Source organism: Dermochelys coriacea, chromosome 2 (assembly GCF_009764565.3).
Source record: "Dermochelys coriacea isolate rDerCor1 chromosome 2, rDerCor1.pri.v4, whole genome shotgun sequence".
Lineage (NCBI taxonomy): Eukaryota > Metazoa > Chordata > Testudines > Dermochelyidae > Dermochelys > Dermochelys coriacea.
The window spans coordinates 21,300,579-21,327,226 of NC_050069.1; the positions used below are offsets into that span (position 1 = coordinate 21,300,579).

The 26,648-nt window shown below is 42.4% G+C and overlaps 1 long non-coding RNA gene, 1 other non-coding gene and 1 pseudogene across 2 annotated transcripts in view; all 3 read right to left on the reverse strand.

Annotated features, from left to right (window-relative positions):
• Positions 1–26,648, reverse strand: part of LOC119851831 — a 70,219-nt gene that overhangs the window by 6,407 nt on the left and 37,164 nt on the right. The window lies entirely within an intron of this gene.
• Positions 8,272–8,452, reverse strand: LOC119852394 (annotated as a pseudogene).
• On the reverse strand, positions 11,951–12,169 carry LOC119852392. The gene has a single exon (XR_005291644.1). It is a non-coding gene; the product is annotated as a small nucleolar RNA U3 (small nucleolar RNA).

Here is a 26,648-nt window from a genome sequence, read left to right on the forward strand (position 1 = left end):
AATAACGGAGTAGCACAAAAATACACCAAATACCCCCACTTTTTTTCTTTAAACTTCACCTGCAACAATATTTGCTTTCTTTTTAGCAGCTCTCCAAAGACAACATGTCTTGCAGTGTGCGTGGAAGGTCATCAGTACTGAGCTATTTCTGACCAGGAATTACAAGAAGCAAATGTAAAGCATAGGGAAGAAGGGTCAGGACAACCATTGCAATTGTTTCTCTTCATTATTACCTATGACTTGTTCTGGAGAAAATAGGGCCAAGACAAAATAGTCACTTGAATGTATGGATGGAGAGCTGATATAAAAGAGAGGCTTTTACTTTTGTGGCATATTAATGTCATTTTGAGGTACATAAAGCCTATACAGATGAGGCAAATTTCATCCAAACAATGTTCTTGCAGAGTCTCATAGACTCATGAGAAAGAGCCAATGGGGGAATGTCAGCTACACAGCAGTACTGAAGAGAAGAAAGGGAAGCTCAGAGCATAAAGATCTGGTTGAGGAGAAAGACAAAAAGGATTAGTGTGCTTGCAAAGGAAATGAACTAACAGATTAAATTTGGGATTTGAAAGTACTAATAAGGGAAGAAGCACTGAAACCTCAAAGAATGTTATTAAAGGGCTTATGCAGAAATTGGAGAAAATGGAGCAAAAGAAACCAGGAGGCGGGCGGCATCCGCAAAGAGAGAAAAGAAGAATAGAATGAGCTCTTCTGTAACAGAAGCTTGAATTTTAAAGTATCTAGGAGGTTTGTAAAGGATGGGAATAACATCACGCCTTCCTCTCGATAACTCCCTTCCCTGGGGGCCATCTTGCTGGGCTCTGAGGCGGGGCACTACTAGAGATTCTGACGCTTGCTGCTCTTGGATTCTGGAAGTCAGTTTGTAGGGTGGGACAAGTTAGACTGCTGCAACATTGTTCATTATTAATATTAAAGATGCAAAAGCTTGCTAGGCCCAGAACAAAGTGCAGATAAAGACAAGTGACCAGATATCCTGGGACATTAGGACCTTTTTGCCCTGTTCCACAGGTTGGGGGAAGCATGCCTAAAACAGCTTAACTAGCCACTGGAGGATTCCCCCTGCCTCCTCTGGTGGCATACAGCTGCTGTAGTGGCTTCAGAGCCATCCCCTCTACTAGAGGACTCCATGACCAAGGAAGAGGGGGTGTGGATGGGGTTTCCCTGTGCCCAGCTGCCTTTGTGGACCCTAAAGGCTGTTAGGTTGAGTACAGCAGGCTGTAAACTATGCCAGAAACTAGCTTGGTGTCAGGATAGTAAAGGTGACTTAAAGCCACCTACCACTTCCTCTCCAGACTTGCAACCCAGATAACAAGTTACTAGCACCTGCCCTGAACAGCCTACAATTTACCCACAATAGAGTCCATTGATGCACAAGCCTTCTCACAGGATATGGCACAGAAGTCAAATCAGTAATGTTAAGGGATAGATTGAGTCCAAGCATAGCCCTGAGTAGGGGTCATGGCGCACATAGCAAACCATGCACATAGGTATGCTCTCCCTAAGGGAAGCACAAGGAGGCAGTGGGCCTCAGAGACATAGTGCTTCTGGTGCACTATTGCTGTGCTGTAGGGGAGCGGAAAGTCAATTGCTTCATCCTTTAAAAGGGTGCAGCATGCTTTCCCCTGTTCATGCAGCCAGCTGTGCTGGCTGGCACTCAGGGACTGGTGCAGCCCAAGCATTGGTTCCACAAGCCTGCTCTCTTCCCATTACCTGTAGCTGTGATCCAGGCTGTGCTACTACAGCTGCACATAGGGGTAGCAGCTGAGGATATAGTCCCCTGTAGAGGTGCATTCAGCCAGGGCTCTTTTTAATTGCCTCCCCTTTTGTTTCTAAATGCTTAGAGAAGAAGAAATGACGTCAATTTGATTGAGGGGGAAATGCAATTAATAAAAATATTAATACATTCCTCTATTTCCAATTAACTCATAGGGGGGTTATGAGACACTAACCTCATGTTAAACTCCTTTTAAGAATCTCATTGAACATCCTCCTCTAGAAAAAATGACAATGCAATAAAAAAAAAGATTCAGGACTGTGTGGGGTGTAACTGGAATAAGAGAGGGCAAAAAAAGAATTGCTGTGTTCAGTATCTGTTACGAGCTTCTGAACAGCAGGGCTGAACTATTACAGATAAGCCCCCACACATCATTTGTTGCTGTTGAGTCCACGGGAACAAGTAAAGACTATTCCTGCCCTGGAGTGCTTACGAATTAAAGGCTTTTCATTGACATCAGTAGGCTTTGGATCAGCCTGTACAGTTGTGAGGCAGCGTAGTCCACCAATGCCAATCAGGAAACAAGCAGTTAAATCATTCAATACCCCTTCTACAATCACTTCCCCAACTACCTTCCTTCTTCCAGCAGCACTGCAGCCACTTCTTCTCTAGCACAGCAGGTTGCAATTCTGTGAAGAGCCACGAATGGCCAGATGCCTTGGATGTCCTGGAACACCAGGCAACAGAACCCTTGAGAGCCCCAGTCTATGTGCACTGAGGGCACTGATGCTTCATAGAAATGTAGTACTGGAAAGGACCTTAAGAAGTCATCAAGCCCAATCCCCTGCACTGAGGCAGGACCAAGAAAGCCTAGATCTTCCCTGCAAGGTGAATGTCCAAACTGTTCTTTAAAACCTCCAGCGATGGGGTTTCCACAACCTCCCTTGGAAGCCTGTTCCAAAACTTAACTATCCTTATACTTAGAAAGTTTTTCCTAACATCTAACCTAAGTTTCCCTTGCTAAAGATTAAGCCCATTACTTCTTGTTCTACCTTCAGGGGACATGGAAATTAATCTGTCTTCTTTATAACAACACTTAACATATTTGAAGACTGCTATCAGATCTCCCCCTAGTTGTCTTTTCTCAAGACTTAATACTGAGCCTTTCCTCATAGGTCAGGTTTTCTACACCTTTTGTCCTTTTTGTTGCTCTCCTCTGGACTCTCTCCAATTTGTCCACTTCTTTCCTAAAGTATGGTGGATACAGAACTGGATACAGAACTCCAGCTGAGGCCTCACCAGTGATGAGTAGAGCAGGACAATTATCTCCTATGTTTTAGATACAACACTCCTGTCAATACACCCCAGAATGATATTAGCCTTTTTCATAATGAGTCACATTGCTGACTCATATTCAGACTGTTATCCACTGTAATCCCCAGATTCTTTTCAGAAGTACTACCCTCTAGCCAGTTATTCCCATTTCATAGTTGTAAATTTGATTTTTTTTCCTTCCAAAGTGAACTACCATGCACTTGTCTTTATTGTACTTCATCTTGTTGGTTTCAGACCAAATTCCCCAATTGGTCAAGGTCCTTTTGAGGTTCTAATCCTGTCCTCCAAAGTGCTTACAACTCCTTCCAGCTTGGTGTCATGTGAAAATTTTATAAACATGCTCTCCACTTCATTCTTCAAGTCATTAATGAAGCTATTGAATAGTACTGGACCCAGGACTGTTGACCCCTGTGGAACTCCACTAGATACACCCTCTGAGGTTGACAGTGAAGCATTGATAACTACTCTTTGAGTATGGTCTTTCAATCAGTTGTGTGCCCACCTTATAGTAAATACATCTAGATTGTATTTCCCTAATTTGCTTATAAGAATATCATGTGGGACTGAGTCAAAAGCCTGACTAAAATCAAGATACATCTCCTGCACTCCTCCCTCAGAGCCATCTTTCTCTCCCTTTGTTCCATCTCTCACCTATACCTTGTGTTGACCTGCCTCCCTTTCTGAGCCCCCTAGGTCTCTGAGCTGAGCAGAGCTGGTGAATCAGGGAGATGTGCTTAGGGAAACAGAAGTGGCAGAGGGAAGTTGGTGAAACTATTAATTTGTTGTTAATATGGGGAATAACATTTTATGGGTCTAGTTTTGAAAGCCTAGCGTGCATGTGGAGATGAGTATAGAGTTTGGAATTAATTAAAACAGAATGATTCTTGCTTGCATATTTATACCTGCCTCTGGAAATTTCCACTACATGTGTCCGACGAAGCGGGTATTCACCCAGGAAAGCTCGTGCTCCAATACATCTGTTAATCTATAAGGTGCCACAGGACTCTTTGCTGTTTTTATAGATCCAGACTAACACGCTACCCCTCTGATACTTAAAACAGGCTGTCTGTCCTCACCTGCATTCAGCCATGTGGAATGCCACCTGGTCCTCTTGCCTCTGATGGTTACAGACTGACAAGTTTCCTCTCTGGTTTTCACAGTGTCTGGTTCCTTGGTTGCCAGTTCATTGTTCTTGAATGTGGGAAGGTGATGCTTCCCAAATCTGGCTCTCCAGGAAATCGTCAGCCTCTCTGATGTCTTTTGGCATCTGTACTTGTCCTTCCAAACCAATTATCTTTTCTTCCAGCACAGCCAACAACTTGCACTTCAAACAGAGTGTAGACAGGTCCCATCCCAGGGTACCCCCTTGCAGCCTAAGGTGGCCCTGCAGATACTTTGCTTGAATTTCCCTCTGAAGTTCCAAAACTTACACTGAGTCCTTAAAATGATATTCCCCATCTCCTGGGGTCTAATTAATTAAGTCCATCCAACTCCTAAAAGAGCCTCTTTTGTTCCCTCCCCTTATTAGGCTCAGGGTTTCACAGGCCTCCTTCTGGCCACAGTGCTTCAAATCCTGGCCTGCAAAGTCTTCTCCCCTTAAGTTCAGGAGGTTCACAGCCCTCCTCCTTTATGGGGCCTGTGTTTCCTAGTCATAGCCTCCTTGGCCTAGAGACTCTCCCCACTTCCTGGGGCTGTGTGCCTTGCTTTCAGGCCTGGATTCCCAGACCTGTAGACTCTCTCCCAGATTCAGGCATTACACAGGAGTCTCCTTTCTGGGGCTGTATCCAGATTGAGTTCTTCCCCCTCTGCAGCTCCTCCAGGAGCTAGCTTCAGCTGCCCCCCCGACTAGGCTTGGAGCCTCCTTTTGATTCACCTGTGCAGTCACCTAATCAGTTTCTTAATCCTTCCCAGGTGTGCCTAATAACCCTAAACAACTGTCTGTACTAGCATGGAGACACAGGAGCCTTGCCCAACCCATTCTACAAGGCTCCTGGCCCTAGGTCCTTAAAGTAGCAATGATTTGGGATGGCCCTGTGTCTTCCTTCTCCCCGACACTGACTGTTCCCTGGGACCATCTTCTTCTCTGCCAAGTATTGCTTCAATTATTTTCCAGCCTTCATATATCTCTTTGGACACATGGTACAGGGTAACTGTTCTCTCATTGTCCTCGCTGGCCTTAAAGAGACAGTGTCCTGTTATAAAGAGGAAGTCCCTTCTGGCTTCAAGCAGGAAAAAAAAACAGTACATCTGCTGCAGGTCATCAGCACTGTCCCATCGCTGGCCATCACAGTATAGAGCAGGGATTCTCAAACTGTGGGTCAGGACTCCTCAGGGGGTCACAAGGCTATTACATGGGAGGTGATAAGCTGTCAACCTCCACCCCAAACCCTGCTTTGCCTCCAGAATTTATTATGGTGTTATAAATTAAAAACACTTTTTTATATATTTAAGGGGGGGTCGCACTCAGAGGCTTGCTATGTAAAAGGGGTCACCAGTAAAAAAGTTTGAGAGCCACTGATATAGAGGATAGAACTGTATCTAGAACAGAAGCTTCACACAGTCCCTCCAAAATTATCTTGGCCGCTTCAGTTCACTTGCTCAGGAGTTTGCCTGGCAACTAACGTTGTCAACACCATCTTTCAAAAATATGGGGCAGACCTCAGATGTCCTCATAGAGGAGGGGGCTTTGCTGGGGGGCACAGACAGGGAGTATCTTCCTTCAGTGTGGGGAATGCTTTTGCCGCACGGCAGGACCCAGAAACCTGCCCAGCCAGCCTTCACTCCTTCCTGTTATGGAGCAGCTCCAGCCCTTTGCCCCAGCTCCCTGTGCAGCCCAGTCCCACGGTAAGCCCCACTACTTCATGTGTGCCAGCTCTGTAGGAAAGGCACCCCGATTCACTGAATAGACCCACCTTCTAGCAGATAGGGTGACCAATCAAAACATTGTACAGAGAGAAGAAGTAGTCATTGAATGCTGCCTGTTTCATTCTTCAGGATGTGTAAAAAAGCCCATGAGAAGGGAGGGAGTCAGCAGAGGAGGAAATATGGGATAAAAAGCATCCCATAATGATTTTGTATGGAACCGGCAATTTTTTATTTAAATAACAGTCACCCTTTATTTCTACAGGACTATTGACAACCTTACAAGCAACTAACCTTTGTACTAAGCCACACTGTTCAGCTCAGTGCCCTTGTTAACAGGGAGAGATTACCCACTCAGACATCAAATTACTGGGCAGATCAGAGACCCAATGGTCTCAGCTGCATATTCTGCCAAGACATAATCATACCTTCTCATTTAGTGGCCCACACCCAATCATTAAAAGTGTGAAGCAGAGGGATGTTAGTCTGATTGTAAGTGCTAGCCTCCACATAAACTTAAATAGGACACCACCTCCTCCACCTGTTGTATCCTATCACCAAATATATTTTATGGGCAAAATTTTCATTTTATTTATACAGCCAGAATTGTCAACTCTTGGCTAAAGTTAGGCACGTAAATCCATGTTTATGCATCTGGCCCATAACTGGGTGTTCTAGGCCTTGCAGATAATAAATAAAAGTAGTTTGATTTTCAGCAGTATGGGAGGACCCACAATTCCCACTCCAATTGTTGTGAGCCCCAGATGCTCAACATCTGAAAAATTAAGCTATTTATCTAAGGTGCATCCAATTCCCATCAGCGTCAGTGGGAACTGTGGCTGCTCAGCACCACTGGAAAGTCAAGCTACTTTGGCTCAGGTGCCCACATATCTATTTAAGTGCCTACCTTTAGCCACCATATGTGACAATTTCCACATATGTTCATATATACCATTTCGGCCACAAAATACACATCACTTTTTTAAAACACTCAGTGTCCTTTAGGTTTGGAATTCCAGGAAGCACTTGAAGAAAATTAAAAAGAGACTGCCAAAAAATACAGCCATCATCAAGCTCCAGCCCTAAACTTTATTGGAAAACAGATATTAAGTATGTATCTTTATTACATTTTGAAACCATGAATAGTAGATGGAGCTGGCTAAGGCTGAGCTCTGGAACAGTGATCACATGGTTTATTATTCAAACGTAAATGAAAGTGCATTGTATTATCAATTAATGTTTGGCTCTTTTCTAAGAAATACATAAAAACTGCCAGGCTTCAGCTGGTGATTTACATATTTAAGTATGTTTAATCTCAAGCCTAAAAGCAAGGGTTGGAAGATAGTAATAGCCAGAGCTGTTGCCAAACAATTTATCCCTGGATTTAGCATGATCATGAAAGGAAAAACTACAAGGAATTTAATTAACTAATACCTCAGCTTGTTCCTGCCAAGTGCTGGCCATTTTCCTTTAATTCAGAATCGATTGCTGAGGAATGACCCACATTAAGGTCAGTGTTTGGAAAAGTCAACACTGTATACCTTTTGGAGACTTCTACTCTACCAACTCGTTTAGCAACAGCTTGGGCATGCATGTTGCATTTTCAGGTTTTAGGGCAACATCCCTCTGCCCTCACCCAGCCCAAGTAGCTGGACATGATGGGCAGATGTGTGATGAGGCATGGAAACCCTCCCACCCTGGGAAACTGCTCCAAAAAAGCAAGGATATATAGCCATAGGCTTGCCTTTGAACCAGACCAGAGTCCAGATAAACTCCATCAAAATGTCTAATCGCTATTTGCCTGGATGGACGCCGCTCGTCAGTGTGTAATCTAGAGTTGGTGATGTGTTCTAGGCTCCTCAGAGACAGTGAACGATGGGAATGCTGGGTGCTGTCCTCCTGACCTCTGAAATGCCAGGAGGAAACAGACAAAATCTTCCCAAGCATCAGTGGCTCCAGTGGTGTTAGCAGGGAAGCATCATAAATTCATCCCAGTGTGGAGAAAAATCAACAGGTGCCACGGGGACAGGAACCATCAGACAGGGGAGGGACAGAAATAGCTATGAAGATAAAGCAAAACAAAAAAGACAATCTTTTATATGGTAAACCTGCTGACTGCAGAAAATGGATTCAAAGACATAATGGAGACACAGTAAGCATGCAAAGAAAGCCCCTTTTTAAAACCTAATGAAAAACAAAGCCCAATCATCTGGGAGCTGAAAACTGACAGCATCTCACCACTGGAGGCTCAGCACACCAAACTCAAAAGCAGCACAGCTCTCAGCAACTACACCCAAGCACTTTTTCACACACACAGCAGAACACACTCAAAGCTAACCACTCAGACTGTGTTCTCTTCTTCTGCTCTTCTACAGCAGAAAACAGCTACTACAAAACAGTGCTTTCTACCACTCTTATGCTCAGAAGGAAACACTACAGCTCCTCATCAAGGTTACAGAGTAGCAGCCGTGTTAGTCCGTATTCACAAAAAAAGAAAATGAGTACTTGTGGCACCTTAGAGACTAACAAATTTATTTGAGCATAAGCTTTCGTGAGCTACAGCTCACTTCATCGGATGCAGTGAGCTGTAGCTCACGAAAGCTTATGCTCAAATAAATTTGTTAGTCTCTAAGGTGCTACAAGTACTCCTTTGCTTTTTCATCAAGGTTAGTAAGACTAGCCTTTAACACCTACCCTTCTTTACTCACCAACTACAGAAATAACCCTCAGAAAGCACAGCCTTAACCAACAAATATCCTGCCAGCCACGGACCATTCCGGCGCATTGTCCTCTCACTGGTGGTTGCTACAATTTGGCCTACACAAGATAGAGAGCACTATGAGAAGCCCAACATGAGCAGATTCTGGCTCTCAACTCTGCCCTCCATGGTCCCCTTCCATAGGCTGCCTCTCAAAGCAAAAGCTGCTCAAAGTAGCCTTCCCCTTTCATTTGCATAAACTGAAGACACAGACAGGCCACTCCACCAATATTCTCCTTCTCCCTACTCTGCAGTGCCTAAGACAACAATCCTCTAGCTGGCCAAGCCAAAAGCTCTCTAGAAACTGTAACCTACACAGTTTTGGACACCCGGAGCATGTTTCTTTGGCACCAGTGAACATAATGGAGGAAGTCAGCAGTGGGGAGCCAGGCTCTCCAACAAGGGGCATTTCCTGAACCCAAGGACCAGTCTCATCATTCTCCAGGGAGCAGGAACCCCCTGGAGAATTTTTTTGGGACCCATCCCAGAAGCTTTGACTTAAAGGTAGTGTTATGTTTTTCAGTTTTTACTGATATTCACTGATAAGTTACCATGTTTTTTAATTAAAGGAGTTCAGATTTTACTGATTTACACCCATTTATCAAGCCACTCAATATTTTTGGGGTATTTATTTTTGTTAAACACTAATGCTTTACGCGATTGTTGTGTTCTGAAGCTCTGAGATAGAGCAGTCTTGCAGTGTAAAATACAGAACACACACACAGCGGAGGTCAGAAAAAATCAAACAATGTTAATATCATGCAGTGATTGGCTGACAAGGAGATGCTGCCCACCTATTTCTTTGCATCTGTTTATTATGGCACTGCATTTAATCAATCCTCCACAGATAAAGATAAGATAAAAAGGTAAACATGGAACAAAACCACAAATCTATGCCTGGATATCAGCAAGAAAATCAGTGCATAGAAATTTTCAAGAAAAGTAAAGACAGAAGTGAAGAGGATGCGTTGTGCTGCAAGTACTGCAACATTGAGATCAGTACTCACGCTGACAGAATAAAAAGCAAGCAACAGAAGAAGCTTAAGAAAGTGAGCTTTGGGATAAACAGTCAGTATCAGGAGCTTTCACCAGGGCTTTAATGAATGAGAGAATATAGCCATGAATTTGTGTGTGCTCTTTGTTTTGCTGGACAATCACTATTAATTGCAGAGGGGCCTATTAGTGACTTTATGTGACATTACTGTCCAGCAGCAAAAACCCTTCCTAATGCAGACAACTTCACTCGTAAGTATCTGAAAGAAAATGACAATGCTTTAATAGCTAAAACGATAGAACGAATTGCTGGAAATGTGGTGTATAGTCTGATTTTTGATTAGTCTCCTGATGCTTTTAACTATCCAATTCTTGGCCTTTTGTTTTTGTTTTTTTACTTCAAAATGAATAAATTTGCATAGTTTTGTGCTGAGGTGATATTCATCCCCTTTGCTGACATGGATTTTGTCGACACAGCAATAACTGACCTGTTTGAGACGTATCAACTAACTTGGGAAAATGTGGCCACAACTAACATAGATTCTGCTTCCGACATGGCTAAATTTACACAGGAGATTAAACTCAATCAGAAACCAGAGCTACTACATATTACCTGTCCTGCTCAACGTTGCGCTTTCAGCAGCTACTGTTACAGAAGAAATGAAAGAAGTGAAATTTTGCATCATTGGATTCAGGGCCATTTTCAAGCATGTGAACAAGTTGAAGGCTTTGTTTTACACAGTGTGAGATGACTACAGAGCCAACTGCTGATTACCCTTCCCTGTTTTGCCACATTGGTGGGTGAGCTTGTACTTTGCTGCCAGCCATGTAAATAACGCGTGGACTGTGCTAATGCATCTCCTAGACCAGTGGTTCCCAAACTTGTTCTGCCGCTTGTGCAGGGAAAGTCCCTGGTTTGTTTACCTGCCGCGTCCGCAGGTTCGGCCAATCATGGCTCCCAGTGGCCACGGTTCGCTGCTCCAGGCCCATGGAAGCTGCTGAAAGTGGCGCGGGCCAAGGGACTGCTGAATATTCTTTTTGGAATGTCATCCAGGTGTTTCACCCCCTTCCTCAAAGTGAATTTGGCAGCAGACTATGACCGTTACACCAGAGTGGCTCAACTATTTGCCACTAAAGATGAAGTTTCAAATCTGAAAAGGGAATTTACTACTTATATGAACTTGCCTAACCCTGACAATGTGAAACTGGATGTGTTGGCTTTTTGGAACAGTCATCAAGACACACTTCCCAACTTCAGCAAAGTGGCACGGTGAGCTTTGAGTGTACCCCCTGGATATATTGATGCAGAGCACTTATTTTCAAAGTTGAACTACCTCTAAGCCAGCAAGAGGATACTTTGAAGAAAATTATGTGCGTATACACAAATCAGAACTTTTGGAAAAAAACTACCAGCTCTGAGACAGACAAAATATATTTAGTGCATTAAAAATTATACTGTAGTAAAATGTGTATATTATGAAAGCTTTTTTCTTTTTTACCCTCCCCCCTGATTTTTATGGTTTTTATTTTTTTAATTTTTAACATGATTTCATCCCAGGTTTAATGTTTAGAAAATAAGCTGAAAAATTCCCGGATTTTTTTTTTTTTTACAAATAAGAAAAGAAAGCATGGTATTCTACTTAAAAGCCAGGATATATACCAGAGGCTTCCCTTTGACCTGGACCAGAGTCCAGATAAATGTCACCAAAATTTCTAATCGCTTTTCACCTGGGTGAAAGTCACTCAGCAATGTGTAATCTAGAGTTAGTGATGTGTGCTATGCTCCCCAGAGTGTGAGAATGGTGGGAATGCTGGTCGCTGTTCTCCTGATCTTAGAAATACCAGTGGGAACAAACAAAAACTTCCCAGGCATCAGTGGATCCAGTGGTGTTAGCAGTGAAGAATCATCCATTCATTCCAATATGGAGGACAATCAACAGGGTACCACAAAGAGATAATCTGTCATATTTAGCAAAGGAGCAGAAATAGCTATGAAGCAGAACAAACAAGAGAATAAACACAATCTTTCTATGGTAAACCTGTTGACTAGAGTTTGGAGCAAAAACATAAAAGAGACAGTACTCATACAAAGAAAGCCCTTTCCTAAAAACTATTGAAAAACACAGCTGACCCACACAGTACCTGAGAGCAAAGAGAGCATTTCATTGCAGGGATCTCAGCACACCTAACCCACAAGCAGTACAGATCCCAGCATCCACACCCAAACTCTTTTTCACACACCCAGCACAATAAGCTCAAAGCTAACCACTCAGACTGAGCTCCCTTCTCCTGCTCTTCTAAGGAAAAGCAAGACACTCTTCCACAGCAGAAAGTAGCTGTCACAGAACAGCACTTTCTACCACAATCATACTCAGAAAGAAACACTAGAACTCCTCATCGTGGCTAGCAAAACCAGGCTTTTACAACTACTCTTCTCCAGTCACCAACTAGAGAAATGACCCCCCCCCCCCAAAAAAAAACAACATAGCCTTAACAATACCCACCCTGCCAGTCACAGACCATTCCAGCACATGCTCCTCTAACTGCTGGTTGCTACAATTTGGCATTCATGAGACAGAGAGCACTATAAGAAGCCCCAGGTGAGCAGATCCTGGCTCTCAACTCTGCCTTCCATGGCCCCCTTCCATAGGCTGCCTCTCAAAGCAAAGCGGTTCAAAGTAGCCTTCCCTTTTCATTTGCATAAACTGAAGACACAGGCAGGCCACTCCACCAATCTTCTCCCTGTTCCCTTCTCTGCAATGCCTAAGACAACAATCCTCAAGCTGGCTAAGCCAAGAGCTCTCTAGAAACTATAATCTACACAGTTTTGGACACCCAGAGCATGTTTCTTTGGCACCAGTGACCGTAATGGAGGAAGTCAGCCGTGGGGAACCAGGATCTCCAATGAAGGATGTTTCCTGAACCTGAGGGCCAGTCTTATCATTTTTGTACTAGCAGGAAATCCCACCTTTTCTGAAAACCACTCCAGAAACTTTGATAGGGCCTCCACACCCCTTAAACATCCCAGATGCAGGGTGGAAGACAGTGAATCTGTCACAACCCACACCTCTCATTTTCCTTTCTATATCCTCCACCCCTTCAGCTACCAAACAACCCTCCATGTTGCTACAGTGGTTTATTCCTGTAAGAAGTTTTTGTGCAATTGGTGGAAGGATTCACATAGAATCATATGATTGGAATTGACCTCAAGAGGTCTTCTAGTCCAGTGCCCTGCACTCAAGGCAGGACTAACTATTTTTTAGAAAAAAGAAAAGGAGGATTTGTGGCACCTTAGAGACTAACAAATGTATTTGAGCATAAAAATATGGAACGCTTCACGAATTTACATATTTTTATGCTCAGATAAATTAGTTAGTCTCTTTGGTGCCACAAGTCCTCCTTTTCTTTTTGCAGATACAGACTAACATGGCTGCTACTCTGAAACCTATTTTTTGGACTCTCTCTGACAGGTGTTTGTCTAACCTGCTTTTAAAAACCTCCATGAGCAATTTATTCCAGCTCTTAACTACGCTGAAGTTGGGAAGTTTTTCCTAATGTCCAACCTAAACTGCCCTTGCCACAATTTAACCTCTTCGTTTCTTATCCTATCCTCAGATGTTAACAAGAACATTTTTTTGCTCTCCTTCTTGTAAGGACCGTTTATGTTCTTGAAAACGGTTACCATGTCCCCTCTCGGTCTTCTCTTTTCCAGACTAAACAAACCCAATTTTTTTCAATCTTCCCTCGGAGATCATGTTTTCAAGAACTTTAATCATTTTTGTTGCTCTTCTCTGGACTTTCTCCAATTTGTGCACATCTTTCCTGAAATGTGGTGCCCAGAACTGAAAATAATACTTTTGCTGAGGCCTTATCAGCATGGAGTAGAGCAGAAGAATTATTTCTTGGGTTTTGCTTACAGCACTCCTGCTAATACATCCCAGAATGATGTTCCCTTTTTCTGCAACAGTGTTACACTGTTGACTCATAGTTAACTTGTGATCCACTATAAAAGCAGATTACTTTCCACAGTACTTCTTCCTATGCAGTAATTTCCTATTTTGAATCTGTGAAATTGATTGTTCCTTCCTAAGTGGAGTACTTTTCATTTGTCCTTATTGAATTTCATCCTATTTACTTCAGACCATTTCACCAGTTTGTCCAGATCATTTTGAATTTTAATCCTGTCCTCCAAAGCACTTGCAACCTCTCCCAGCTTGGTATCATCCACAAACTTTATAGGGCCATTATCTAAATAATTTATGAAGATATTGAACAGAACCACACATGGGACCAATCCCTGTGGAACCCCATTTGATATGCCTTTGCAATTTGACAGTGAACCACCGATAACTGCTCTATGAGAATTTTTTTCCAACCAGTTATTCACCCACCTTATAGTAGCTCCATCTAGGTTCTGTTTCCCTAGTTTGTTTATGAGAAGGTCATGTGAGACAGTTATCAAAATCCCTACTAAAGTCAAGATATACTATATCTATCGCTTGCCCCCAGTCCACTGGCTTGTTACCTTGTCAAAGAAAGCTATTAGGTTGGTTTGACACTATTTGTTCTTGACAAATCCATGCTGACTGTTACTTATCTTATTATCTTCTAGGTGTTTGCAAATTGATTGCTTGATTTTTTTGCTCCATTATCTTTCTGGGTACTGAAGTTAAGCTGACAGGTCTGTAATTCCCTGGTTTGTCCTTATTTCTTTTTTTATAGATTTGCACTATATTTGCCCTTTTCCAGTCATCTGGAATGTCTCCCATCTTCTATGAGTTTTCAAAGATGATCGTTAATGGATCAGATATCTCCTCAGTCAGCTCCTTGAGCATTCTACGATGTATTTCATTAGGCCCTGGTGATCTGAAGACATCTAACTTTTCTAAGTCATTTTTAATTTGTTATTTCCCTATTTTAGCCTCAGATCCAACCACATTTTCACTGGTGTTTGCTGTGTTAGACATCCAATTGCATCCGATGAAGTGAGCTGTAGCTCACTTAAGCTTATGCTCAAATAAATTTGTTAGTTAGTCTCTAAGGTGCCACAAGTACTCCTTTTCTTTTTGCAAATACAGACTAACACGGCTGCTACTCTGAAACGAATTGCTACTAAAATCTTTGGTGAAAACTGAAACAAAAGTCATAGAATCATAAATTTAGAAGGGACTTCAAGGATCATCTAGTCAACCCCCTTGCCAAGATGCAGGATTTGTTGTGATGTTTGGCACTTCTCCCATTTCCAAGTTTTCTGTTATTGTTTTCCACGTCCCCCGCCCCCGTCTCCCCACACCCTTTCACTGAGTAATGGGCCTACTCTGTCCTTGGTCTTCCTATTGCTTCTAATGTATTTGTAAAATGTTTTCATGTTACCCTTTATGTCTCTAGCTAGTTTAATCCCATTTTGTGCTTTGGCCTTTCAAATTGTCCCTATATGCTTGTATTGTTTGTTTACATTCATCCTTTGTAATTTGATCTATTTCCTACTTTTTGTAGGACTCTTTTTTTTTTTTTTTTTGAGTTTCAGATCATTGAAGATCTCCTGGTTAAGCCAGGGTGATCTCTTGCCATACTTCCTACATTTCCTATGCAATGGAGTAGTTTGCTCTTGTATCCTTAATGATGACTCTTTGAAAAATTGCCAAATCTCTTTAACTGTTTTTCCCGTTAGATTTGCTTCCCATGGGATCTTACCTATCAACTCCATGAGTTTGCTCAAGTCTGCCTTCTTGAAATCCATTTTCTATCTGTGCTGTTTTCTCTCCTACCATTCCTTACAATCATGAACTCATCATTTCACGATCTTTTACCCAAGCTGCCTTCCACTTTGCAATTCTCAGCTAGTTCCTCTCTATTTGTTAAAATTAGATTTAGAACAGTCTCTCCCCCAGTAGCTTTTCCCACCTTCAGAAATAAAAAAAGTTTCCAATACATTCCAAGAATTTGTTGGATAATCTGTGCCCTACTGTGTTATTTTCCTAACAGATGTCTATGAAGCTGAGGTCCCCCATCACCATTGAGTCCTGTGGTTTGGATGATTTTGTTGTTTAAAAAAAAAAAAAACCTCATCCATCTTTTTTTCCTGGTTAGGTGGTCTGCAGTAGACTCCAGCCATGACAGCACCTTTTTCTTTTACCTCTTTTATCCTTACCCAGTGACTTTCAACAAGTCTGTCTCCTATTTCCCTCTGAACTGCAGTCCAAGTGTATACATCTTTGATATAAAGAGCTCCTCCTTCCTTTTTCCCTGTCTATCCTTCCTGAGCAAGCTGTACCCTTCTTTACCAATATTCCAGTCATGTGGACTATACCACGAAGTCTCCGTCATGCCAACTATGTTATAGTTGTGTTTATTCACTAGCATTTCTAGTCCTTCCTGCTTATTCCACATGCTTCATGTATACCTGACCGCTGCTCAGAGTTCATTGTCTATTAAAAACTGGACACTTGGGGATATAAACAGAACATCATAATTAAATATGTATAAGGACATAGAAAATAGCACACCACTTTTTGGTGAATCATGTTTTCTGGGCTTTCAAATGACAACACACCATGGATGAGTACATTGGTACATTTTGTCTTTCAACATAAAACAATGCTACTAGGAAAGAAATATAAACCAGCTAGTTTCTGCAGCAGGACAAAGGTACAGAAATTGGTACTTCTCCGTTAAATATTCTACCTACAGACATTAATTTAAGGATATTCAACAAACATAAGCTTCACTTTGACATAAGTTTCCTTCTTAAACACTCTATTAAGAGGCTATAAAGTAGTTCCCTCTATTAAGAGGCTATAAAGTAGTTCATCAACAACCACTGCCACCTATGGGATTTGCCAGCAAAGAAATAAAGGAGAAGGTTGTCCTAGATGGTGCTTGTCTTCTTGAACCATATGCCCAGCTCGTCTTTAGGCTGTAAAAAAATGGTTTATTGTGAATATATTGAACAAAAGATGTAATTGTGTGCCTAACAGAAAAAGTCTCAAAAAAGTTTCTTTCAGCAGCAGTAGAAAGCTACCATATTGCAAACTGAAACTTTGCCCATCTTAGTGTCAACAACCCAGCCACCATCTTCAGAGACACAAATTCAGCTACAAGGTCAACTGGATAGTGAAATAAATGGGTGAAACTCAAAGGGTTCAAAGGTTCAGGTTTGATTCAGATGGACACACACTGACCAATGAATATGCAGACTCCTGGTTGTGTTTACAGTTTGAACTTGTAAGCATTTTCTTGCATTCATGGACCTTCACCAGTTTTACAATGATGCAAGTTGGGTTAGTCAATAGGCGGCCCACAGTCCAAATCTGGATTGCTAGAGGCTTTTAGCAGATGGCTGGGCATGCCGGGACTCAGGCCAAGGCCCTCACAGGGACTCAGTGCTTCAGCCCCACCTGAGGCACTCTGGGGCTTGCAGCTTCAGTCCCATGGGGATGGGGGGGGTGTTTCAGTCCTCGTGTGCCTCCTGTAGAGCAGAAGCCCCAGTTCCAAAACCAAAATAATTCAATATAATCAAAACAAATAAGTCAGGTCCAACAGCCTCTTCCTCAGCAGACATCCACCCTTGCCCACGCAGCAGGCATTTCCAGAGAGATCTTCCACTTAGCTGGAGTGGAGAGCCACTCTCCAGGTCCTTTCCCGTAACCCAAAGCTTTCTACAGGAATCTTCATGCTACAGTGCTTATGTCAGTGCAACTTATATCACTTGAGGGGTGGGGGAGCGGTTCACACCCTGGAGTGACATATGTTACACTGACGTAAATGGTGAGTAGACATAACCAAAATGTCTGCAGTGTATGTGGGAAAACCTAAGACATGGGCTCTGGTGTAGAGCTGGGCAAAAGTTTTTCACTAAAAATTTCTTTTCACTGCAAAATGCAGATTTGACCAAAATATTTCATGAATTTGTGTCAAATTCACCAAACTGTTTTGGTCAAAAACAATTCTGAAAAAAATGAACCATTTTGTTTTGACCCTTTCAGAATCTTGATTTTTCATTTTGAAAATTTCATCAGTTTTAATTTTATTTTAAAGTAAGAAATCTTCAGATCAAAACAAAACACTTTGTGCTACGGCAAATGAAACATTTTATTCAACCCAAGGAGATTTTTTTTTTTTACTTTTTGGTTCACAAACATTTCTCTGTTCAGGTTGATCCAAAACCAAACATTTTCAATATTTTAGAACTGCCAGCAAATAAAAAAAAATCAGCTATTTGCACAGCTCTACTTTAGCTGCTAGTTTCCAATGGGAAATACTGTTTGTAGCATGTGGATGGGTAGGTTGTTTTATTCTAATTCTTCATTCTGCTTTTAATTAGCTGCTAACTCTCTAAATTAACACATTATTGATTATGTTGTATCTGATGGCACTACTAACCAGGAAAGGATGGGTACAATTTGGGCAGAGTTTATCAGCCAGTGTAAGCACACATTTCCACACGCTAAATGCAATCACATGCAACAAAATGCTGCAGAGCAAGATTCATCTGACAATCTTCCACCCACAGTTGCTCTGGTCAGATGTTCTGGGTGAGATACTGCATGGAGAAATGGGTGGTAAAAGACTAATGATGATGATATTTAGTACCCTCAAAGAATTATAGGACAAGTAATTAATCCTGAGAGATAGATAAGGACTGTTATAATTTCTAAGGAAGGCTGGAAGACAGGTTGTGTCTGGGTTTACACAGGCGGGACCACACACTGCGGGAGAGACAACTGGCAACTACAGTGCCTCCGTATGACTTGTACTGGTGGTAGTGCTAGTCTTCCCCAAAAAGAAGGGGGGAGAGGTGGGTGGAGTCATGGATGTAACTCAATCAACTATAGCCACTGGAGTTGGCTGGTCACAGAGTGGAGCACATACTATGCCCCCTTTTGGCACAGCAGAGCTGCCACTGAGACAAATTCCCAAGGAGGAAGTACAGTGGCCAGAATTCCTCCTGGCTAGTTTGTGTTTCACTAGCAACTTTTTATGAAGACTCCAGTCCTATTGCAGCAGATCCCCTTCGTGCACCCTTCCTGCACGGGGTGTGGCTCTAAGCCACAATCAAGTTAAAGATTCAAGACAACCCAGCACACTGGGTACTGAGCTCTCATGAGAATCTCACCACAAGTGAGACAATGTGAGCTGTTGGGTGCTGAGTGCTTCTGAAAATTGGGCCTTATCTAAGTGCATAAATGGGAATCAAGTGGATGTTCATCCCTAAGTGACTCTCCCCAAGGCCATGCAGAGTAATTGGAGACAAAACTACAATGGGATTAGAAATCAGGAGTTTTTGCTGAGCCCTTTGCTAAGATTACCTCTCTCCTCCCCTGGAGCTGTGTTACTCCAAGGCATTTTGAGCAGTGTGGGAAATTAGATACCCATTTCCCATCATTGTTGCTGGAAGTGATCCAGCCAGCCGCCATGCTGAAAATGTAGCCTTGTTTGAGAACAAAGAAACATTAAGATGACTTGTAGACATCATTTGGAAATCAACTGCTGAGTTCTAACAGAAGGATCCTATTTAAAATTTGCCTGCCCTAATTGGAGAGCTGGACAGAAAAATTTCCAAAAGAAAAGTAATAGTCCAAGATGATATCCACAGCCCCAAACCTACCTTGATCATGATTCATTTTGCTTCCTAACAAGATACATGGAGTATTGGTCCTAACCACCAACAGTACCAGAGTTTGCAATGTGCTACACTGCCTACTTTAGTTACTCCCTGCTGAGAAATAAGTTCATTAATGTTTATCAATCAGCAGTTGTCTCTGCTTTTTGTCTGCCCTTGTCACCCAGTTCACCTAGTTCCTGCCTTCTCCAGTATTACCTTGTTTGTTCTAAATAATTATTTTTTTAAATGATCTGTTCCCTTGGCAGAATCTTCTATATCAGCTTGTCAATTATATTTGTAAGCTTTTGTGAAGACAGAAGTATGCTTGCTTGGTTTAGGCAATGTTAAAGAAAGCACACTTAAAAATTTAAGGATTAAAGGAAGGTTTGAGTTGTATGAATTCCATCAAGCCATAAAATCAATATGCTGGAGGGGTTGGGGGGGAGTGGATAATTGAGATTTTCTTGACTCAAACAAGGAGGAGACTAAAGAAAACATCAATGGGATTTCAACATTTGACTTTCATCCTTCCTTTCGGAACTTCTTTGTACACTCATGTTTACCATTTTTTCCCCTCTTGCCCATTCTTCATTTTCCTCTGGGGAGGAAGCTCAAGAGATGAAAGTTTGGGACGAATTTATATTCTCAGTCTCTGCATCATGTGGAAATATCTAAATTGATACAGCAGTAGTTTGACTGTTTCAGCAGATCAAAATGGATTTTTCTACAGCCTAAAGGTGGATTAATGGTCTAATTTTTGTCTTCCCCATATTATGAGACTGGCATCTTATATAGACAAATATAAATATAAGACACTGGCATCTTTTCATATAATGTTGTCAGGAAATATTCAGGTTCAGTCAAAAATCTTTTGATCATCCTTGTTTGCATTATCCAAGGAGCCAAGAACTTCAAGACGGTCTTCTATGAATCAAAGATTATGCAATGTTGCTATTACACATGAGCTGCCATTCAATAGTCTAACAGACTATGAGGAAAGATGAATGAGAAGAAATGTTCAGTTGAAACAAAAGGTAATCAAACATGAAAAAAATTAAAAAAATAATTGAAAAGTAATTAAACGCCCTAAAACATGACAGCCATTGTTGCTGGACTCCCTTTTCACATTCCTGTGTTGCTAATTTAGAAAGGCACCTAGTGAAGGTACATCAGTGTAATTCCCAGGCATAACAAATAATCCTGTTCCCATTCAAGAAGAGAATTTTTACACGAACTTCAGTGGGAGCAGCATCAAGCCCAGTGAATAGGTTAAACCATGTGATCCTCCAGAGTGCATGACCAAGAGGACATAGGGCCCAAAAGTCCTGTTTATTCCATGCATACGAAGAAGTCATAATTGGCTAGGGCAGGAATGGGCAGCTACGGCTGCCTCCAGTGTTATGTGGCCTTACAAAATATTTCTGGCAAAGTCATGGCCCTTCATGCCCTGGTACCAATAAGCAGCTGCAAGGGGACAACAGACTACATGTCCATCCAGCACAGACACAAAGAGACACTGCAAACCATGCTCCCCACAGACTCCCATGACTTCTACAACCGTAATGCCGTTCTCCAACCTACCTTGGGGCACAAGCTGCTCCCTACTCCCTCATATGCTACAGTGGATAAATACATAATTCAGTTTAAGGTGACATATTTATGGGATTGCAGATATTTACCAGCAGATCCCTGTTTGAAGCAATCAATGTACAAAAAAACCTATACATTTTGCATGAAATTCACCCTGTTCAGAGAGACCAGCACAAGGCTTAGGTACTGCTTCAATCCTACCTAAGAGGGACATAAACCTACAGGTCCCAATCCTGCAAAAATCTTATGCATGCACTTAACTTTAAGCATGTGAGCAGTCTGGATGACATCAAATAAAGAGTTCAAGAAAGCAGATCATTATGCAGTATTCATCATAGGAAAGGGCAGCATGGTAAATAGATTGGAGCATTCAGTGATGAGGCAAGGCAAGGATTGCAAGACATCTGGCCAGGTGAGATTTGAAAAAAGGTGGAAGTCAAGTCAAATGCCCTCAGCCTGGCATGTGGACTTGGGGGAAAACTGCAGAGAAGAGCCAGGCAGACTCCCGATAGAAGCAGCTAAAGTGGGACTGCTACACTGGGAGGGGAAGGGGAAAATAGGGTGCAGGCCACCAAATAGAAAATTGGCCACCCCACATCCAAAACTTCCTTGAACCCAGAACTATGCAGAGGACTCTGCTGACACACACTCTGGGGGCACTGGGATCCAGACGGTGCCTAGGATTGCCAACTTTGGTTGGCTGTATTCTTGGAGGTTTCATCACATGACAATCTTTACTAGAACAATCCTGGAGGGTGGCGACCCTAGTGGTGCCTCCCCTTCCCGAACCATGTATCCTGGAGAAAAACTGCAGAGCCAAGCCAATCAGAAACTCAGCCGTAGGAGTAGAGGCAGCCAAAGCAGGGACCTTTGGACATTCAGAGAACTTTCAACGATTCTGAGCAGACTTTCTTGTAGGAGCACCCGGTCGAAAAGGGACCCCGGTGGCTCCGGTCAGCACCGCAGACTGGACCATTAAAGGTCCAGTTGGTGGTTCTGCATCGCTAAGACAGGCTAGTCCCTACCTGTCCTGGGGCACCGTGCTGTGCCCTGGAAATGGCCAGCAAGTCCGGCTCCTAGGCGGGGGGGCCACGGGGCTCTGTGCGCTGCCCCCACTCCAGCACCAGCCAATGGGAGCTGAGGGAGCGGTGTCTGTAGGCAAGAGCAGTGTGTGAGGCACCTCCTGTCCCCCTCCCCTGGACCTGCTGGCTGCTTCTGGTGCACGTGCAACACGATGCCAGGACAGGCAGGCAGCCTGCCTTAGCCTCCCCACACTGCACTCCTGATCAGGAGCTGCGCGAGGTAAGCCTGCACCCTAACCCCCTGCCCCAGCCCTCAGCCCCCCAAAACTTGGTTGAGGTAGGGGGTTTGGGTGAAGGAGGGGGCTCCCTCAGTCCCCTCCTGCACCCCAAACCCTTCATCCCCGGCCCCAGCCCAGAGCCCTCACCCCCCACTCACCCAACCCTCTGCCCCAGCCCAGAGCCCCCTCCCACACCCTGAACACCTCATCCCCAGCCCCACCCCAGAGCCTGCACCCCCAGCCCAGAGCCCATACTCCCTCCCAAACCCCTGCCCCAGCCCAGTGAAAGCGAGTGAGGGTGTGGGAGAGTAAGCCACCAAGGGAGGGGACATGTAATGAGTGGGGATGGGCTTCAGGGAAGGGGCAGGGCCCCGCAAAGCAGTGGGGCTAGGGTGTTAAGTTTTGTGTGATTAGAAAGTTGGCAAGCCTACTCAGAGGGAATCCCAGCATTTCTCTGCCGAGTGCTGACTGGATGTTTGCTCCAAACCTCCCCTTTCTGTCTCGTCACTTGAGTTTCACTCCGTACCTGTCCCGCCTCTTAACCTTTTCTTCTCAGCCCTGTCCTTTGTAGCCAAGAATGAAAGATATTAAGTATATTTAGGATATAAAGGTGAAATACAAGTATTAATTAATATTGTTACACAGGGCCTACAGGCCTCAGACCTACAAAATATTTAGCTTAGCCACACAAGGCTGTAGGCCTGAAGCAGATTGGCGTGACTAGTTGATTGAAAGACAACCTTGTACCAGTAAAGTGTATGATTACAGTAAAAGATGTGTTAAGTGCTGATGTTCTGAAATTATGCAGCAATAGTCTGAAAAATATACTGCAGTGTGCCAGTTAATACTGTAGAATGTAACATTTTGGGGATTCTCTAATAACCTTAAGTTGCTATGGTAGCTCATTGATGTAGATGTTATGAGACTAAGGGGAACTGAGGGCAATAAGAAATGGGGCACACCTAAATTAGTGGAGTGTGAAAGTATGGATATCAAGAAAGGGATTGGAACCCTTATGCATATGTATAACCTGAAAGGGAGAACTGGCGTTCACATGGCACTGTTGTAGCCAGTGTTGCAAGGTATTTACGTGCCAGATAAGCTAAATGTTCATATGCCCCTTCATGCTTTGACCACAATTCCAGAGGACGTGCTTCTATGCTGATAATGCTCATTTAAAAAAATATGTTAATTAAATTTGTAACTGAACTCCTTGGGAGAGAATTGTATGTCTCCTGCTCTGTGATTTTACCCACATTCTGCCATATATTTTGTGTTATGACAGTCTCGGATGATGGCCCAGCATATGTTGTTTGATTTAAGAACATTTTCACTGAAGATTGACAAAACACAGCAGTCGACCCAAGGTTTAAGAATCTGAAGTGCCTTCCAAAATCGGAGAGGGACAAGCAACACTCTGATGTAGAAATTATAGAACCCGAACCACCATAAAAGAAAATAATCTTCTGTTGGTGGCATCTGACTCAGATGATGAAAATGAAAGAGCATCGATCCACACTTCTTTGGATCATTATCAAGTCCAGAACCCACCTGTTCTCACTTTCAGGTGACATTGTAAATAAGTAGTGGGCAGCATTATCTCCCATAAATGTAAACAAACTTGTTTGTCTTAGCGATTGACTGAACAAGTAGGACTGAGTGGACCTGTCAGCTCTAAAGTTTTACATTGTTTGGGTTTTGAGTGCAGTTACGTAAAAAAAAAAAAATTCTACATTTGTAAGTTGCAATTTCACATTAAAAAGATTGCACTACAGTACTTGTATGAGGTAAATTGAAAAATACTATTTCTTTTGTTTTTCATTATTACAGCGTATTCCGTGTTGTAATTAAAATCAATACATCAATATATTTGAAAATGTAGAAAAACATCCAAAATATTTATAATAAATTTAAATTGTTTAACAGTGTAATTAAAACTGCGATTAATCATGATTAATTTTTTAACTTAGTTAATTTGGTTTGAGTTAATCACTTGAGTTAACTGTGATTAATTGACAGCACTACTACAATGGCATTTTTAGGAACACATGCAGAGAAAATACACAAAAATCAAGACGTGTCATCGCCTCCAAGAACTCAAACAGTCTAAAGCAACAATACACACTGTTGGCATGTATGGCAGAGAAGCTCAGCAACAGAGCTGAGGTCCTGAGAATAGAGGTTGCTTACATTCAGATGCTATGGGGACAATGTATTCAAGAAGGCAATTCTGAGATGTGTGTGACTGGTATTTCCTCCTGGGTGGGAGGAAAAAAAAAATCTTGGATGTGCTGTGATGCAGTGTTCATTGCAATCTAATCAGGAAGAGGATTTGTAGCAGCTGTGAGAACAGCTATTAAACTTGAATCTTATGGCTAAACAAAAGAGGTGCTTGTTGACAGCAGTTGTCAGATGGGAAGAGACCAAAAACAATATGAGCCGCTAGTGCAGATGATACCTGGCAGAAAAATTAGGTTTAAGTTATTCCTTTGCTTGGGAAAGCAAATCCACCTGGAACCAGGAAAGCTATATGTCTGGCTTCCAGATTAGCATTTGGTGACAACATCCTGGGTGAAATTAAAATAAAAAAATGGAAGTGTAACATCCACACATTAAAAAAAAAGGGGGCGGGGGGAATGGACAAAGAGGTTAGAAATGTTTGTGATTCAATTAAAAATTCTGGACCAGTTCCTGAGCAGCAATAATTGACCATAGCTGAAGCTGAGTTCCACCAGTTGAGAATCTGAACCATTATCTTGAGAAGTTTAATATTATTTTATGTGTATCAAAGAATCATAGAACTGGAAGGGACCTCAAAAGGTCATCTAGTCCAGTCCCATGCACTCATGGCAAGACTAAATATTATCTAGACCATCCCTGACAGATGTTTGTCTAACCTGCTTTTAAAATCTCCAATGACGGAGCTTCCACAACCTCCCTAGGCAATTTCTTTCAGTGCTTAACCACCCTGACTGTTAAGAAGTTTTTACTAATATCCGACCTAAACTTCTTTTGCTGCAATTTAAGCCTATTGGTTCTTGTCCTATCCTCGGAGGTTAAGAAGAACAATTCTTCTCCCTCCTCCTTGTAACAAACTTTTATGTGAAAACTGTTATGTCCCCTCTCAGTCTTCTCTTTTCCGGACTAAACCAACCCAATTTTTTTCAATCTTCAATAGGTCATGTTTTCTAGACCTTTAATCATTTTTGTTGCTTTTCTTTTCTGGACTTTCTCCAATTTGTCCACATCTTGCCTGAAATATGGCACCCAGAACGGGACACAATACTGCAGTTGAGTGCAAGGTAGAGCAGAAAAATTACATCTCATGTCTTGGTTACAACACTCCTGCTAATACATCCCAGAATTATGTTCGCTTTTTTTGCAACCGTGTTACACTCTTGACTCATGTTTAGCTTGCGTTCCACTATGAACCCCAGAACCCTTTCTGCAGTACTCCTTCCTAGGCAGTCATTTCCATTTTGTATGTTTGCAACTGATTATTCCTTCCTAAGTGGAGTACTTTGCATTTGTCCTTATTGAATTTCATCCTGTATACTTCAGACCATTTCTCCAGTTTGTCTAGATCATTTTGAATTATAATCCTATCCTCCAAAGCACTTGCAACCCCTCCCAGCTTGTTCTCATCTGAAAACTTTATAAGTGTTCTCTCTATGCCATTATCTAAATCATTGATGAAGATATTGAACAGAACCAGACCCAGAACTGATCCCTGCGGGATCCCTCATTATGCCCTTCCAGCATGACTGTGAACCACTGATAACTACTCTATGGGATTGGTTTTCCAACCAGTTATGCACCCACCTTATAGTAGCTCCATCTAGGTTGTATTTCCCTAGTTTATTTATGAGAAGATCATGTGAAACAATATCAAAAGCCTTACTAAACTCAAGATATACCACATCTACCGCTTCCCCCCATCCACAAGGCTTGTTACCCTGTAAAAGAAAACTATCAGGTTTTGTTTGACACTATTTGTTCTTGACAAATCCATGCTGACTATTATTTATCACCTTATTATATTCCAGATGTTTGCAAATTGATTGCTTAAATTATTTGCTCCATTATCTTTCCAGGTACAGAAGTTAAGCTGACTGGTCTGTAATTCCCCAGGTTGTCCTCATTTCCATTTTTATAGATGGGCACTATATTTGTCCTTTTCCAGTCCTCTGGAATCTCTCCAGTCTTCCATGACTTTTCTAAGATAAACATTCTCTTTCCTGTGAGAATCCAAAAATACAAGCTGTTTACATATAGCACAGCTAAAATGCAGCCATCACTGGAATGAGAGGGCGGGAACCAACTGGCACATATAAGTGGTGAGAGGGGAAATACTGGGTGAGGACAGGAAGGGAAACCCAAATTCTTACAAAAATGCCATGACATCTTTAATATCCATTCTGTTCTTTTCTAGTACAGTTCATCCCATAGTATCCTTGCACCTTCAAGC